The following is a 6,024-nucleotide window of genomic DNA, read 5'->3' as shown; positions in this document are numbered from 1 at the left end:
AGTGCAGAAATAGCGCAGGGCCATCAAACAGGTTGACTTTTATAGAGAATGGATGGTAGTTAGAGTTTCTTATGTTCTCACTGTCTGTGACCTGATTTTTACCAGAACTTGGAGCAAGGCTAATCCTACCAATAGGATTACTTGGCCCTGATTATAGTGTTGGAGGCCTGCTAGGCAGAATTAGGCAGATCATTGTTCGCTAAATAAATTATCGTTTGTTTAAGTTTAGTACAGGAGTTGCAAACTATGACCTACTGCTTGTTTTTGTATGGCCCATGAGCTAAGAATGATTTGTACACGTTTAAGTTGCTAAAAAAATAAAAATGAATAATATTTCTTGACATGTGAAAATTTTATGAAATTCAAATTTCAAGGTCCATAAGTAAAGACTTATTGGAACACAGCCATGCTTATCTGTTTTCATATTGAATATGGCTACTTTCATGCTACAATGGCAGAGGTGAGTACTTGTGACCAACACCCTATGGTCTGGAGAGCCTTAAATATTTACTGTCCAGACCTGTACAGAAAAAGTTTGCTGAACTTGGTTTAGTGTATACGGTCTGTGGATATAAAGAAATTTAATAGCACAATATTTAGGGCCTGATCATGTTTAATTCTTTAAGAAGTTGCATACAACTCAGGGTAGAAATAAAAACCATAGCAATTGATGAGTATGATGTTTTGTGACTATTTAAGAATTGACAAAGAGAAGAGTTAAGTGAAACAAAGTATATGAGGTAGCCTTTCCTAGCCCTGCTCTGACAGAGGCTAGGACTATTCTGCCTCCTACATTGAGTGAGCCAAATCCTGCCTACAACCAGCAGGACACTAGGCATTCCTCCTGACAGCCGGCATGATAAAATAGACATGATCCCCCAGGCACCTTTATGTCTGTTGTGTGTTCACTGAACTGCATCCTCTTCTCTGACCACCCATCCCCCTCTAGTGTTGGATTACCCTCTGTGATTGACTTTTTGCCTTAGTTTTCTGATTAGGGTTGTAATTCCCACTTTGAGGCTAGAACTAATCCTCAGTTCCAGCCTAATTGCCTAGGGCCCTGATTCTCTAAGAAATCCTTCCTATTCCCATTGCCCCTGGGAGCTGGATCCTGTTTTGCATAGCTTCCTCTTTTAGCTGGCATCTTGCTGTAATCCAAATAGACCATCTGGGATCAGTTCTTGCCAGCAAATGTTTGGTTCTACTGCTTTCCGTGACCCAACTCCAGGACTTGATCATCCTTTGAATAAAGCCCGTTTGTCTCATCCTTTGAACTTTGATTTGACATGCCAAACACAATCTTTTTTTTAAAAAAAAAGTTGTGACAGGGTCTTGATCTGTCACCCAGGCTGCAGTGCAGTGGCGTGATTTCAGCTCACTGCAGCCTCAACTTCCTGGGCTCAGGCAATCCTCCCACCTCAGCCTCCCAAGTTTCTGGGAGTACAGTCATGTGGCACAACGGCCAGCCAATTTTTAAATTTTTTATAGAGGTGGGATCTCGCTATATTGTACTGGCTTGTCTTGAACTCCTGGCCTTAAACAATCCTCCTGCCTTAGCCTCCCAAAGTGCTGGGATTACAGGTATAAGCCACTGCACCTGGCCCCAAACACAATCTTGAAGGTACATTCCTATAACCAAGTTAGTCCATGAAGTTTCAATCCAGCCTTTTCCAAGATTCTGTCCTACTACTTTCCTCTTCTTCCTTCTGCTGAGGTCCCAGCATGCATCATGGTCTAGTATACATTTATTATAGTAGCCAACAGATCATAGACAATTAGAGCTGGAAGGAATCTTACAAGTTATAGATGAGAAGACCAATTTAGAGGTCCACAAACAGGAATATACGTATCAGTTCACTTTAACAAACAAGGAATAAGTAGACCCACATCCTCCAAGAAGTGCCTTGGAAATAAAAGTTAAATGTAGTTAACTGCCTTCAGTGAGTCAATTTTGAATTTATTTATTTTTGACTCATCATTAAAAAAAGACAAAGAAACAAAAGTGGGAGAAATCAAAATGACTGTAATAAGTCTGTCCAAAAAAGGAAAAGGAGAAAGAGAAGGAGGAAACCCATAATTTGAGGCCATATGCAAATAGAATTAGTTTTGCCAAGATGTCTCATTGTCTACCACTCCAATTCCCCTTTCCATTTCTGACAGTTGTCTCTTGGATTCTGTGTGACTACTTTAATGCCTAAATCTTTACAAGGAGAATCTCCAAATAAAATCTCAAATTATAACTTGCTTGGTTTCATTTGATTTAATGATCTGAACAGCACGAGTACTGGCCAACCAGAAAGGAAACCAGCTTATCATCAGTCCTGCCTCTATCTACAGAAGCAAAATGAAAGGAGCACTGAGGCACTTATGGCAATTTCGCAAGGGAATCCGGTAAATATCCCTTGCTATCATGGGAAAACAGTGGTGGAGTTAGGGTGGGAGTGGGGATTTGTATAGGGTCTTCCCTGGCTAATTACTCAGAATTATTTCCCTGTAGAGGCAGTGTCTGTCTCTTGCATGTGGCTGCTGAAGCGGATCACTGCATAGCAGGTCCAATCAGTTAAGCAATTTTAATGATCAATGCATTTTCCCTCTGCGTTCATTCTGCTGTGAACTAGATCGTGAAGATCGCTATATCAATTTAATCAATCATGCCTCAAGATTCAATGTAGCTACTGCATGTAGATTTTTAAAATGTTTGTTGCAACAACTCGTGCCTCTCCCTGTCACTTATTAATATATTAAGAATTTAATAGCTCTTGACTGGGCTAGTGTGGAATACATTTATAGTATCCAGCACATAGTAAGCCTAATAAATATTTGTTGATAGCATTTAATGACTAACTGTACAAGTCATAATAGAATAATATAGACATTCATTTGGAAGTAGAGTATGCCTTAGATTAGGCCAGTGGTTCTTAACAGGAATGATTTTGCTACCTGCTCCCAGGGGACATTTAGCAATGTCTGGAGACATTTTTGGTTCTCACAACTAAGAATGGCAGGGTTTCTGGAATTGATTGGGTAGAGGCCAGGGATGCTGCTATATATCCTAGAACGTACTGGACATCTGCTTTAAAAGAATTACCCTATTCAAAATGTCAAGAGTCCGAGATTGAGAAATCCCAGATTAGGCACATAATAGATATTGAGCAGTTTGGCTTTTTTAAAAGTAGATGAGGAGGAGTGAATAGGCAGAGCTCAAAGGAATTTAGGACAGTAAAACTACTTATGACAGTACAATGGTAGGTACATGTCATTGTACATTTGCCAAAATCCATAGAATGCACAGTACCAAGAGTGAATGCAAGTGTACACTATGGGACTCTGGGTGGTCATGATGCCTCGATGTAGGTTCATTGATTGTAATGAATGTACCACTCTGGTGCCAGATGTTGATACTGGGGGAGGCTGCGCATGTTGTGGTGGGCAGGAGGTATATGGGAACTTTGTACTTTCTGCTCACTTTCGCTGTGGACCTCAAGCTGCTCTACAAATAAGCCCCTGTTAAAAAAAAAAGGAGATGAAGGTTCCCTTACATCAACTGTTTAAGAGTCAGTCTGTAAGAAGGAACAACCTCTCCTCTTCATCTCTGTCATCTGCTAGGCAGCTGTGAAGCAGAAACCAAGCCCTTGCCCAAGCAGTGTTTGTAGACCTGGAACCCATGGTCACTGATGAAGTTCGCTCTGGCACATACCATGAGCTCTTCCAACCTGAGCATATCATCATAGGCAAGGAAGATGCTGCCAATAATTATGCCCGAGGGCACTACACCATTGGCAAGGAGATCATTGACTTCATGTTGGGCCAAATTCATAAACTGGCCAACTTGTGCACAGGTCTTCGGGGCTTCTTGGTTTTCACAGCTTTGGCAGGGGAACTGGTCCTGGGTTCACCTCCCTGTTCATGGAATGTCTCTCTGTTGACTATGGTAAGAAATCCAAGCTGGAGTTCTCCATTTACCCAGCCCCTCAGGTTTCCACACCTGTACTAGAGCCCTACAACTCCACTCTCACCACCCACATCACCCTGGAGCACTCTGATTATGCTTTCATGATAGACAATGAGGCCATTTATGACATCTGTTATAGAAACCTTGATATTAAGGCCCAACCTACACTAACCTAAATAGGTTCATAGGTCAAATTGTGTCCTCCGTCACTGCTTCCCTGAGATTTGATGGAACCCTAAATATTGATGTGATAGAACTCCAGACCAACCTGGTGTCCTATCCCTGCATCCACTTCTCTCTGGGCAACTATGCCCTCTGATATGGTTTGGCTCTGTGCCCCCACCCAAATCTCATTTTGTAGCTACCATAATTCCCATGTGTTGTGGGAGAGACCTGGTAGAAGATGATTAAATCATGGGGGTGGGTATTTCCGGTGCTGTTCTCGTGATAGAGAATAACTCTCACAAGATCTGATGGCTTTTAGAAACTGGAGTTTCTCTGCACAATCTCTCTTTGCCTGCTGCCATCCATGTAAGATGTGACTTGCTCCTCCTTGCCTTCCACCATGATTGTGAGGCCTCCCCAGCCATGTGGAGCTGTAAGTCCAATAAACCTCTTGCTTTTGTAAATTGCCCAGCCTTGGGTATGTCTTTATCAGCAGTATGAAAACAAACTAATACACCCTCATCATCTCTACTGAGAAAGCCTACCATAGACAGCTTTCTGTAGCAGAGATTACCAATGCTTTCTTTGAGCAAGCCAACCAGGTGGTGAAACATGATCCTTACTATGGTAAATACATGGCTTGCTGCTTGTTGTACCATAATGATGTGGTTCCCAAAGATGTCAGTGCTGCCATTGCCACCATCAAGACCGACTGTACCATCCAATCTGTGGATTGGTGCCCCACTGGCTTCAAGGTGGCATTAATTACTAGCCTCCCACTGTGGTGCCTGGCAGAGACCTGACTGAGATACAGAGAGCTGTGTGCATGTTGGTCAACAACACAGCCATTGCTGAGGCCTGGGCTCACCTGGACCACAAGTTTGACCTGATGTATTCCAAGCATGTCTTTGTTCACTGGTAAGTGGGTAAGGAAATGGAGGAAGGAGAGTTTTCTGAGGTCCATGAGGACATGGCTGCCCTTGAGAAGGATTATGAGGATGTTGATGTGGAGTCTGTTGAAAAAGAGGATGAAGAAGAAGAAAAATACTAAAGTTAAAACAGCAGAGGCAGGAGAATCGCTTGAACCTGGGAGGCAGAGGTTGCAGTGATTCGAGATTGCGCCCTTGTACTCCAGCCTGGGCAACAAGAGTGAAACTCCATCTCAAAAAAACAAAAAACAAAAAACAAAAAAGAAACCAGCACAGATGCTGCTTTCACAGGGAAGCTTATTCTGTTTTAAACATTGAAAAATTGTGGTCTGATGAGTTAATTTGTATGCAGCAGTGTATGTGTATGCTCTCATATACAATTACTGACTTAGGCTTTAAAACATGTATGCTGTATTACAGACTCAAGCTGTTCATTTCTGTGACGGGTTTTAACTGAAGTATTGCCTGTCTTTAAAAAAAAAAGGATATGAAGTAGTTGGAAATAGAATTTTGGTTTTCAAAAATTAGTTTGTCTTCATTCTAAAATATTTTGGAGAAAACTGAAGACATATTGAAATATTTACCTTATGCTTCAAAATGACATATGTCATGTGACGCATTTTCTTTGATTAACTTTTCTTTCCATGTAGTTTTTTTTTTTTTAAGTCGTTTTCATTAACCACCTTAATTACAACCAATTTCAAATTGCACTTGTGGTACTCTCAACATGTATGATTGCCCCACTTCTAAGCAGGTTTAAGGAGACCCTGCTCGCAATTTTCCTCCTTTACTAGTAGCAAGGGAGAGCTGAAAAGGAGCTTTCAATAGGCTGTGTTTTATAATGTATGCAGAGCAATGACAAATTCACTTAAATCCAGTATCAGGTTCTAAAAATATCTGTGATGCAGGGAGGGAAAGAAATAGTGCTGGTAAAAGATACTTTAGTCTGCTGCCTGCTAGACATACTGGGAACAATAC

General features: G+C 41.4%; 1 pseudogene; it reads left to right on the top strand.

Moving 5' to 3' along the window:
• The first annotated feature begins 406 nt into the window (after nt 1–406).
• On the top strand, nt 407–5,168 carry LOC129475381 (tubulin alpha-8 chain-like; annotated as a pseudogene).
• The last annotated feature ends 856 nt before the right edge of the window (nt 5,169–6,024 follow it).

The sequence above is a fragment of the Symphalangus syndactylus genome, chromosome X (genome assembly GCF_028878055.3).
Source record: "Symphalangus syndactylus isolate Jambi chromosome X, NHGRI_mSymSyn1-v2.1_pri, whole genome shotgun sequence".
In the NCBI taxonomy this organism is placed as follows: Eukaryota; Metazoa; Chordata; class Mammalia; order Primates; family Hylobatidae; genus Symphalangus; species Symphalangus syndactylus.
This window is presented reverse-complemented; position numbering and strand designations above follow the sequence as displayed.